The sequence below is a fragment of the Varanus komodoensis genome, unplaced genomic scaffold (assembly GCF_004798865.1).
Source record: "Varanus komodoensis strain SLA01 unplaced genomic scaffold, ASM479886v1 scaffold29_3, whole genome shotgun sequence".
Classification (NCBI taxonomy): Eukaryota; Metazoa; Chordata; class Lepidosauria; order Squamata; family Varanidae; genus Varanus; species Varanus komodoensis.
The window spans coordinates 61,279-71,853 of NW_025335760.1; the positions used below are offsets into that span (position 1 = coordinate 61,279).

General features: G+C 53.0%; 1 long non-coding RNA gene across 1 annotated transcript in view; it reads right to left on the minus strand.

Annotated features, from left to right (window-relative positions):
* Window positions 1-6,658: 6,658 nt before the first annotated feature.
* Window positions 6,659-10,575, minus strand: part of LOC123026129 — a 6,291-nt gene continuing 2,374 nt past the window's right edge. The window contains exons 3-4 of the long non-coding RNA XR_006415251.1: window positions 8,830-8,993; window positions 6,659-7,842 (exon numbers count right to left, since the gene is read on the minus strand). This is a non-coding gene — a long non-coding RNA (uncharacterized LOC123026129). The remainder of the gene's footprint in view (window positions 7,843-8,829; window positions 8,994-10,575) is intronic.

Here is a 10,575-nt window from a genome sequence, read left to right on the forward strand (position 1 = left end):
CCAGCCCCCCGCCATGGCTTGGTGTGCCGTTGTGCAGCAGCTCCGTATTTCTCTCCTTGAGGGAAGGAGGAAAAAAACAGAAAGAGCTGGAAAACCTGGGAGAGCTACAAATGGAGGACAGGCCCAGCTGTTCAAATGTTCCCTGTATGCGGTTCCGTTGTGTGAAAAGGGCTATTTACGTTCTCGCTTGCTCGCTCGCTCACTCTCTTAAATACACAGAAGCGCACAGATGGGTTTTCCCGATCAGGTCCCCCTTTCCGGGCTCCTTTGTTTCGTGGAATGAATATCCCTCCCCTTTCCCTGTAAAAACGGGGTTCACGGCAGCTTATATCGCTTCTTGCAAAGCCAACCAAAACGTGATTCCAAACACAGATAAACTTCAGCCTATAGAAACCGGTGGGGTGGGCGTGTGTCCCAGCATGTCAGTCGGGCCAGTCAGTCCCAGTAAGCGGAAGTCCTCGAAATCAGCTGGACTCGCTTGGGAGCGGCCATGTTCAGAAGCGGGCAGCCCCAGAGCCTGGGGAAAGAAGCCGCCCTGTTCGCTTGTATGGGGAGTGAGGTGGAAGGCCGAGCAGCTGCCCCGGGACAAAACTCCCACACCTATTTTGAGCTCGCCTGCAGAGAGGCACCCGGGAGAAGCATGTCCATAAAAGCATTTGAGCCCCTCTTCCAGGGCACGGTGCTCCCTCAAGGTGGTTGGCAAACCTCTGAAACACAGGAAGGGAAAACAGCAGTTCCACCACTGAAACCGCAACTTCATTCCAACACAAAAGCACTCATGGCGGCGGCAGCAAAAGGTTTTTTCAAGTTCGGCACGATCCAGCCAAGTGCAGGCCTGAATGAATGCGTCTCCAGAGGGTTCCTTCTTTCTTAGATTTATAGCCCAACATTTTTCTTACAAAATCTCAAAGCAGCTGGCATCATACTCTTCCTCCTGCTCTCAACCTTACCCCACAACAATAACCCTGCGAGGCAGGCCAGCCCGAGATTCTGTGACTGGCCCAGAGTCACCCAGTCGGCTTCGTGGCTGAGCGGGGACTGGAACGTTGTCTCAGGCCTGCAGAGAAGCAATCCACAGACTGGGCCATTACGCAGAAAGTGCTCCTCGAGTGTGTGCCGGCCCGGTGGCTCTCACCGATGGGCCAGCTGGCTGGACCTCTGGCCAAGGACTGTGGTGGCGGGATTGGCCTCGCTTTCATGGAGGGGCTCAAGTCTCAGGGGGGGCCCCTGTGCAGCTCCTGGCAACATGTTTGGGATGACCTTGCTCATGACATGGACCAGTTTTCTCCACAATAATGAGTGACTTTGTACAGAAAAAGCGAGAAAATGAACTAAATAAAAAAGGAATGCTTATGACACACTATTGCATTGTATTGTGGATCTATTAAAAAAGAGCCATATAGGATAAAAATATTTGTAAGCCTCCTGGGGCATTACTTGGGGGTTTTTTAGTATACTGGGAGGACCTCAAAAAATAGAAGCTGCCCAGCCTTCCTTGAACTTGGAGAGGGCTTCCTTCTGATGCTGACCTTTAGTTCGGGAAAGTTCATGCTGTCCTTCAACTGATGTGACCCCAAACCCTTTAGGGGCTCACATGCCAAACCTAGCACCTTGAATTGAGCGTAGAAGCAGAGACACCCAACTGAACCCGTGCCAGATTGGAATACTCTGATCGGACTCCCAAAGCATTCTAGCAACTGCATTCTGCATTGGCTGTAGCCTCCAAACAGTACAGACCCACACCGAATGCATCCCGGTAGTCTAACCGGGATGTAAGCAAGGCCTGTGTCTAAGTCAGTTTTCTCCATATAGACGCAGCTGCCAAACCAGCCTGCGCAGTGAAAAAACACTGGACACATCTCCTGTACCGCTGTAGCCGGTGCCAATTCACAGCTGTGTGGACAGGCCTTCAGAGAGGAGAGGAATGGTCCCATCCAGAGAAAAATCAGACCTCCAGCAAGAGTCGCAGATTTCTAAACCCCCAGCATGTCTGTCTGAATGGGATCCAGCCGCACCCTGTCAGCCACCCTCTACTCCGGCCTATCGGCCTCTTAGGTACCTGCCCAGGATTTCAACCACTGTTGGAAAAGAGAAGCGAAATTGTGCGTCTCCCCCACGTTAAGGACACCTCTGTTCGACCGCTCGAAGATTTTTCCAAGCAGTGTCCACAGTTGCTGGAAACTATGTGGAAACAAGACAGCACCACTTTCTGAACCTGCCCCCACCTCCAAAGGACCCGAATCACACGGTACCACTGCCTCCACGCCTCATCCCAGATGGAGACGGTCCAGAGGGATATGGGATTCAAAAGCACAGAAAGCTGCAGAGAGGTCTCTAGGCCTACATCTCCACACCTGTATTCACCAGGTAAGGCACCCACCAGGACAACCTGCACGGTGTCTGTCCCAAATGCAGACACGTGGCTCAGAGATGGTAATTTGAAATTGGGTGATTCCCCAAAGCCAAGGAGTCCCGAGCAGCAGATCTGCACAGCCCAAAGTTCTCCAGATTCCATACTGAAACTCATTCCATCCTGAGTCAGCAACAGCTTGGTCATTTCTTTTCACATGAAAACACATGCAGATTTTGGGAGATATTTTCTATACCTATGCATCAGATGCATGCCTCTCTGAAATATATACATGTTGCCGAATTCATTTTTTGGAGCCTGCGAATTACACTCCAAGCTCAGAAAGCTACAGATTTTGACAGCAACTTCTGTCCAAGCCCACATTCAGTCCGGAAAGTGTCAGCTGGGTCAAACCCCATCCAAAATGTGGTGCAACATATTTTGGACACATCCCTAAAGATTGAAATCCGACTTCTTCCATAGTGGTTTGGGTACTGCCTCCCTCAGGCCTGCTGGGGCTACTGCATCCTTTGATAAACTGTTTACCGCCTCCAGTATCTATATTGCAAACTCAGTCCTAGAGGATTTCACTAGCCAGCCAGGTCAACAGATGGGGCAGGCTGTGGTGGAGGAAGAAAAAACAAACCAGGCTTGCCCACGACAGAGAGAATAACCACAGCTGGGCATTATCTATATTGCAAGACAGCAAAATTCTTCAAAATATGCAAGCTTTCAGGTCCTCTTCATCTGCCATGGCTACACTTTACCCTCAGTTCTGCCAAAACTACAGCATCCGGGTTAGGGCAATTCAAACCGATTATATCTGCAGAAATGCAATGAAAATGGGCTGCTGTTTATGGCTACGGACGAACAAAGTTTCTTTGCCAACATCACTACCGGAGAGGAGGCCGTAAAACGGCGTGTAGGGTGTGTTGGGTCATTTTTGCTTCAAGTCTTCCACTTCCGACATTCTAGTAATGAACATTTTGCCTTTTTCTCCATTCCTAGGAATACCAATACTCTGATCGGACTCCCAAAGCATTCTAGCAACTGCATTCTGCATTGGCTGTAGCCTCCAATAGGACTTGATTGTCTGGCCAAGGACCTTCAAAAGTGGTCACATCAGCTGGGCCAGGACTGGGCAGAACCGCTGGCCAACTCTGTGGGAAACTGGAAGCAGAGGGCTGCAGCCCCACAATAAAATGACTCCATGATTTTATTGATAGATCAGGGAACCTTTTCAAACCCTCAGAGGCAGCCTGAAAATTAATGCCGCAGCATCCTGACAGCCACAATATTTCAGATAAAATACTTGCTGCATCTTGTCCATTCTGGTATGGTACCCATAAGGGGCATATGAAACCCGGGGTCCTTCTTTTGCAGACGCAAAATACTGGCTACTCTGCCGATGGGGAATTACTGCCCCCTAATGGACACAAATGGTATTTTCCCGCTCCAAATACGCTTTCCCTGGTGAATTTACTGAATGGCACCTTCATTTACTTCATGGTACCCAGACCTGAAGCCTGGAAAAAACATCTCCCAGGTAACTGAAATGTATTTTGATGCTGAAAGGGGGCACTGGTGACGCTCAGCGCCTTCGTCTGCTTCCTAGAGACGGAACCGATCTACGTGGCGCTCCGGGAGGCTGGCCGCCTCCACATCGCGCCGCTTTCTCCAGCGAAGGGCTGCCCTGCGGTGCTTGGTTTTGTGCTTGACCGGCAGCCTGAGAGGTTAATTGCATGCTTTTTTTTTTCTGTACAGCAATAAAAGAGCAAGGAAAGTTTGACCTGCTTGATTTCTGTGTGTCGCCCCCATTCTATGAACTTGGGTCCAAGAAGAAAAGGTGCTGGGAATAGGAAAGATGGACCTTCCTGGCCACACACACACACAGCTGGTTGAAGCTGATGAAGCAGCGGTAGACTTTGGACCCAAACGCACAGGGCTGCCTCTCTGTGTTTGCCCTTGCTCTGGAGGCCCAGGGGGCCGGAGGTGGGGCAGAGCACTCGCGCAGAGGGGCATCCCCTTGCATGGAAGGGCTTTGGGGCAGCTCCGGGCTGTTGGCATTGCAGTTCGAGCTTCCAGAAAACTACGTGCGGCAAGTTAACCCTTTGCGCAGGGGACGGCAGAAGGAAGAGATCTGTGGGTAGAGCTACAGACCGGTGCCTGGCCGCCTGGCCGCCGGGCAGATGGTTGCAGCTTTCTCTCAGACTCAGTGTTTCCCGCCCTGTAACACCTTGTTAGTATTACAAGTGTACCCCGCCTTTCTTCCTTCTGCAAGAAACCCCCGTGGTTTACAAGATTCCATTCCTCACACTTAGCCTCACAACGACCCTGTGAGGTAGGATAGGCTGAGAGTCCATGACTAGCCTAAAGTCACCCAGTGAGTTTTTGTAACTGAGTGAGAGCTAGAACCCAGCTTTCCCGAGATCCTACACTCTTGCCACTGAGCCAAACTGGGCACTGTACTCCTTTTTCTGTATTAACATGCGAAAGAATGCCCCCTTTTCTATTTTTTATTCATTTTTCTCCTGCTTTTATGTGAGCCACTTTGGGGATCCTTCAGGGGGATAAAAGCAGCCCATGAGACTCTTATTATGGAATCCATGGCAGGTCTCCCCAGGAAAATGCTTCGGGGGAACTGGTAGCCCGATCCACCCCATTGCCTCTGGCAGCCACCCAGACCAGCGGGACGCCTCAGCTCCCATGGGCCCCAGCCAACAGCTGGTTTGGGGTGATGAGAACGAGCAAATAACTATCGAGCACATTTGGGGAGCACCAGGTTGGAGAAGGGCAGCCTACAGCGCTTCCACTTGGGACGTGCGATTTGAGCTTGCCATCATCCCGACTCAAGTCTGCATCAGGTTGTGAGCGGTTTCTCTCCCTTCCCTGCGATAATCCCTCTCTTTCCATATGCATTTTTCCAAATATAAGCATCTGTTGTTAAGGCTGTCAAGTTGCTTCTAGTTTATGGAGAGCCTCTGAATGAATGATCTCCAACATGTTACCCATTTAGGGCTCCTTGTCAGCTTCACTGTCATCTACCTGGGTGACGTTGGGCCAGTCACAGACTCTCAGCCCAACCTACCTCACAGGGTTGTTGTTGTGGGGATAAGATGGAGGAGGAGATGTAAGCTGCCTTGAGCCCTTGGTAGGAAAAAGGCAGGATATACATCGAAAAAAAATAAAATAATATATGAGTTCTTTCCCTGTTGCATAAAATGTTTCGCTGCACATTTTTCAAAAGGATGTGTTTTTCCTGTGCATTTCTGAAATGCATGCATGCAGTTGAACGTGTCTAGTCTGCAAATTGCATTGTAAATTTGGAAATGTAAGAACTTCGACCACAGATGGGGCCTGGGCCCTGAGCTGGCCTACAAAGAAAGAACGGAGGTGCATTTCGTGTACATTCCTAATTTATAACCTTTTTTATGCCGCCTCAAGAGGCTCTCCAGAAAGACTTATAAAAAGAGAAAACAGGCTAAAAATGTAGGGTTGAAAAGAGTTAGGCTTTTAAAGATGCACCTGGTTTTTCAGGGACTTGATACCCATTCTTTTACAGGGTCATTCTTCATTGTATTTTTAGCTGTTTAAAAATTGTTTATGGCCCTTATATTTTGCATTTTTATGGTATTTTATTATATTGTTTTTAAGTGCTGCTGTAAGCCATCAGTTCTTGGATAGTACAGAAACTAAATTTGTAAGAATAAATAAAATTAAATGAGAATAATTACCGATCACCTGTTCCACCTCCTGAGTCAAATGACCTGCTAACAGACTGTGCCATTAAGTCCTGGGTTAATTCCTTTGTCAAAATATCACAATTCCGCTTGCTTTTCAGTTTGGAAAGTACAAAAAGTCAAACCAATTCAAAAAGGGAGGTTTCCTACCTGTGTGGCATCCTGCTCCAGCAATGATCTGCTCCAGCAATGATCTAGCGCTGCCTATCATCCCCCACCCACCAAGAGGAAAAAAGGTTTAGGGAAATAACATCACTGGCCACAAGGGGGCACTGCTGTAACAAAGACCAAGACTGCCCCCCCCCCCCCGCAAATTCATTTGAAGGCAAAATTCTGCATAAAGAAAAGTGTGGCGAGTTTTGAGGAGGTCAGAGGAGAAGAAACCTTCAGGAAAACTAGTTTAATTTGAAAAGGCCGACATATTAATATTTGGGTTTTATTGTGGTGATACCCAACTGCTGTTCCGATTTGCCCTCGGACTGAACCGACTGCTGCGCTGCAAACTGCCCTGAGACAGGTATTAGAAGGGTGGCTCGGACGTGCATTAAAGAAGTAAGAACACAGAAAATGAATGGTTTTAATTTTATAAGCAGCTTCAGATATTTCACAGAAAGGAGGGATACAGGTGCGGAAAGTATAACGTGGCACAAGGAATCGAGGTGCAGGAAAAGTCTGTGTGTTTAGCGAGAAAGCCCCATGGTGCTTTCTTCTCTGAACACACCCGGACTGCACAAGACGCTTTCCTAAAAGACAAGAGAGCCCTCCTTTTATTTATCTTTTATATTTACATCCCTCCTTTCTCCCCTTGTAGAATTCAAGGTGGGCCCCTGCGGTTCCCAGGTGGTCTCCTCTCCAAGCACAAGGCAGCCCAGCTGTGCTTTGCTTCCAGGGCCACCTGGGCCTTCAGACCATACGAAGCAGCCCTCCTTCGCAGAGCGGCTACACCTGAAACTCGTTAAGCGGAGCAACTGGCACATTTCCACAAAGACGACCTTTTCCTACCCTCCTTTGTGGTTGGCTCGCTTAGCAGGAGGCTGGTGCACAGAGGAGCTCTCCCTCCATCTTCTCCTGCACCGGAAATAGACGGGAGGTTTTCAACAGTGCTGGCCCACATCTGGCCCACCAGGTGTTGTGAACAGCAGCTCCCATCAGCCCCAGCCAATGGTGAAGCATGATGGGGTCCCTCTGCTAAACACACACCATCCCACTGCTGCACTGAGCTGCTTCTGGGAGGCAGAGAAGCAGGCCGGGCTGTTGTTTTACTGGCTGATGGCCACCCTGCTTGGAGGGCTCCTCTGGGCATTGAAAGAGAGAATACAGAGCCAGAGCCTGAAACTACAGTTGCTGGCTTTGGTGGCAGAAATATGGTGCTTGCTGCCTCCCTGTGGGAGGCAGCACGGGGACAAGAGCTAGCTGGCGGCTGCGGGGGCAGGACGGAGGCCGATGGGCTGCAGGGAAGCCGGGGCAATACCTGGCACATTGGATGGATCGGCTCCAAACATGAAGGAGTCGATTCCCTGGCTCCCAACAGCCATGCAGCTCAGCAGTGTGGATGAGAAGCGGGGACTGGGAGGCAGGAAAGCCCACTGCAGGCTTCCCCGCTGCTTCCCGCCCCCAGGTCCCCCCTTAGTGCCAAGCCGGAGGGGGCTGCCTCTGCAGGGGGGGGCTCTTCACACCCAGCCCGCTGGCTGTGTGCTGCTTCAGATGGTCCCTCCGTTCCCGAGCTCTCCGGTTCTGGAACCAGATCTTCACCTAGAAACAAGCAGTGGAAATGGCAGGTCAGGCTGGAAAATTAGCAGATGTTCTGAGAACAGCACTTGCATGCAAACCGGTCCTCTCAACGGACGCAGTGAGGACTCCCCCGTTCTTTTCCATGGGGTCGGGCACTGAGCGTGTCCCGGAAACAGCCGTGCCCCGGTCCTCCGTGAGCCGCCACGGTCCGTGGGCTGATGCAGCCTCTGTGGCAGAGCAGTGCCTGGGAGGAAATCCACAGCCGTTTGCTGGACATGGAAGGAAACGGTCCTTCCCGCAGCACGGAACCACCCAATATTAATTAAAAAGCCCTTTCCTATGCTAACTAAGCCCTCTCTGTAGGTTCTCCTCAGCATAAACCTGCTTGATGGTGGGGGGGGGGGCAGTCATTAACGGGGCTTTGGCTATTTAAAGGTATAGAAATAAAATGGAACAAGATAATTTCTCAAGTGCTGAGGTCTCTTCCTGTCCAGAGGGGTGACATGGAGGCTCACCTGGATCGGCAAGGAGAGCATCGCCGTCTACCCCCTGGTGAAGAGGGTTTTTTTTTTTTTTAATTCTCCCCAAACCTACAAAACCCCCAAACTGACATCTTATTATTCTGCAAAGCAAGCAAAGCTGGTGCGGTCACTTTTCTTGCCAGGCAGCTGTGAGGTCGGCGCTTGCCGTCCCGTCCCGCCGCTTCTGCAACCCTAGCTTTCATTCCTTACGTTCATCCTTCTCTCTGCTGGAAAAGAAATTTTGCGCTACAGAGTAATTTTACAATCATCAGGCTTTTAGCGACATTTTATCATCTGATGATGCCCACGGATGCTCTTGTGGGGCGGCCGTATATAAACAAACAAACACACCTGAGGGGGATTTTTGAAGGATGCTGTTGCCCCAGCAGGAGTGCTGGGAAGGGGGCTGCCAGGTTAGCCCGGGTGGGCCGCACGAGGCCCCCACCGCAACGGAACGGCAACGGTCACCTTGGCGGTGCGCGCTTACCCGGTTCTCCGGGAGATCCAGCCGCAGAGCCAAGTCCCTCACTTGCCCGGGGCTCAGGTACGGGGTCTGTTGGAAGCTGCTCTCCAGCGCTCTCAGCTGAGCTGTGGAGAATGGGACGCGGGGACTGCAGGACGCGGGCCGAGGGCTGCCCGCCTGCTTCCGCTCTGCAGGGGAGAGCAGAGAGCATCCCATCAGCGAGGGATTGCACCCAGGGCATTCTGTTATTTTTTGGCCTCGGTCCGGCCAGGAAGGGGTGCCCTGATTCAGCCTTACTTGGACTGGAGGAGCGGGCGGCACAAGCCGATCCAGCCTCGCTTGGAAGGAAGGAAGGGGGCTTGAAGCGAGAGCAGCTGGTCCAGGCGGAGCCCTGGGGGGGGCCCAGCCCACCCTGCCGTGCCTCCTGGAGCTTCTTCCTGGCCTTCTGGTTCGGCTCCAGAACCCTCTGGGGCCAGGATGGAGCAGATGGAGAAGTCGGCGACGCGCCGAGAAGGTTTGGCCTCCGGCGTGGCGGGGAGACCCCTTTGCTCCAGGGGCTGCACCCGGGAGGCGAAGGCAGTGGCGGCAGCGGCCCCCTCTCTGCCAAAGCAAGGCTGCACTGAAGGAATCCCAGGACTGTCCAGGCCAGAGAGTGTCCTGTCGGCCATCCTTGCTGGAGACGGAAGGGCACCCCCCTGGGCAGGCCGAGGCGGGGGGTTCTGGAGGCGAGCAGGAGTGGAAACCGCTGTGGGAGCATCCGAGCACCACCTATTTAACCGCAGGGGCTGAGCTGGTGGGCACAGAGGGAGATTTGCAAGGGATTTACGTGGGACCAATCCACTGGCTGGCTCAGGAGGGATACGATTACCAGGCAGGGGCCATGCTTGGCGGGGGGGGGGCAAGAGAGGAGAGCTCCCCTGGATGCGAACATCTCCTGTTACGGGGCGGGGGGAGCTTCCAAGGGACACCTGATCCTCCAGGTCAAGAATACCTCCATCGCAGCCACGAGAGCTGCATCCCTTGTCTCTGCTTCACCCGTCATGTCTAAAGCGACTGGGCAGCTTGTGGGCCCTGCAGTCCCGCTCTCCCATCAACCGTGGACATGGCCCCCCCTCCACTGACTCGCTTCTGGGCTGCCACAGCCAAGGCTTGGAGCTTGGGGCAGACGGCCAGGGAGACGGCCAGCCCTGCCTGGTGTGCCCTGTTGGCCCGAGGAGGTGGCAGCTGCTGACAGCTGCCCAGGCGGCACGAAGAGGAACTGTCCCAGATATCCCAGCCACAGGACCGGGGACTTTTCTCCCCAGCACTCATCTGCCCTTGTTTGGTTCCACGCCAAACGTATGGCCCGCGTCCGCTGGAGCGGACTCTGCCGGGGAGGGTGTGGGTGGCCACAGGCCTCTCCCGTGTGCCGTCAACCTGGGCTGGGCCCCGCGGCTGGGCATGGCACTCCCCTCCACTGCCTCACCCCCCCAAATGGCCCTAGCCCTGCCCCCTTGCTGCCCCTTTGCCAGCGACTGCCCCCCAAAGTCCAGGGATGTTCCCTTCCCTCCCTCGCCACCCCACCTGCCCAGGCCTCCCTCCCGGAGCACCTGGAGTGGCCCACTCGCTTTTTCCACACAAGCCAAGCCCAGAACCCACCGCTTCCTCCCCGGGGATGCCTCTGAGCCCGCTCCACAGCCCCGGTGTGCTGACCCTCTTGGGGACTGGGGTCCCATTTAACACCTCTGGGAAGCGCCAGGGCGATCGTGGTGTCCCTCTCCCCACACCCCA